Consider the following 1,430-nt stretch of genomic DNA (forward strand, 5'->3'; position numbering starts at 1 on the left):
TTGGTCCGCTCGCTCTTTACTGCGCTTCCCTTATCACAAAAGTTAGACTGCCGCGCGGCTATTGGTGGAGGCCGAGTCACGTGACGGATCGACGCTCGCTGCCTCCTCTGTGGTTGGAATGCCTGGACAGGAGAACGGATCGCTGCTGATGGAGGAGACACACTTCATATGCAATCTGCCAAAATTATTCGAACGTTCTTAAAGACTATTTCTCTGTATTTCTCTATATATTTATTTATTTTTCTATAACTCTGCGTTTTATCATTATTTTGGATAATCATGATAGGGAAAACACTGAATTATGTAGGCCTAACTAGAAAGACACCAACATTTCCTTTAATGCTGAGCCACAGGGCCATTACTGCAAAAGGTGAGCTGATGTTACAATGAGATATGTATCCATGGAAGAGCAGACAATTTCCAAAATGCAAGTATCAATAACTTTTGAAAATGTGAGATTTATGTGATGTTGACCAATGGCTGACAAGCACTATTTTAAGAAAATGGCTCAGAATTATTTTCTGAACTATGTCGGCATTTAGATTCTGGGTTTAGTGTCAAAGTGTTTTGATATTCCCAAGGCGGAACTTCTTAGATGACAATGCACAGACACATTATTAATTATTTTTTAGTGGTGCTGGCACAGGTATAATTTACTGGGGAACTAGTAACTAAAGCTGTCAGATGAATGTAGTGGAGTAAAAAGTCCAACATCCCTGTATGTAACAGACTAGAAGTTGAAAGTGGCATGGAAAGAAAAGTAAAGTACAAGAATTTCAAATGTGTACTTCAATACAGTACTTGAGTAAATGTACTTAGATACATTTCACCAGTTTTACAGAGTACTGGCACTTCTGATTTTTGTCCACATGAATACCATTACGTTTAATTGTTATTAAAAGTATTGTAATTAGGAGGATACTAATGCCAAAAAGGCTAAATATGTGTATCATGATTTCTTAGGATAAAACAAGCAATTCTACGTAAAAATCAGGCATTTGACACCCCTACAATATAAATAAACATCAATTTTGGTCCAATTCAGGTAATTACTTTTAATTTGAGATGACTGAATACCCCGAACCAGATACAGATGGTTACAGTGGGGCTCGAAAGTTTAGGCACCCCAGGTAAAAAATTGTATAAATGTGCATAAAGAAGCCAAAAAAAGATAGAAAAATCTCCAAAAGGCATTAAATGACAGATTAGACATTTGTAAAATATGTCACAATAAGTTAGATTTTATTTCCATCATTTACACTTTCAGAATAACAGAAAACCAAAAAATGGCGTCTGCAAAAGTTTGGGCACCCTGCAGAGTTAACATCTTGAACCCCCCCCCCCCTTTGGAAAGTATCACAGCTTGGAAACGCTTCTTGTAGCCAGCCAAAAGTCTTTCAAGTCCTGTTTGAGGTATCTTCGCCCATTCT

This window comes from Etheostoma spectabile, chromosome 5 (assembly GCF_008692095.1).
Source record: "Etheostoma spectabile isolate EspeVRDwgs_2016 chromosome 5, UIUC_Espe_1.0, whole genome shotgun sequence".
Taxonomy (NCBI): domain Eukaryota; kingdom Metazoa; phylum Chordata; class Actinopteri; order Perciformes; family Percidae; genus Etheostoma; species Etheostoma spectabile.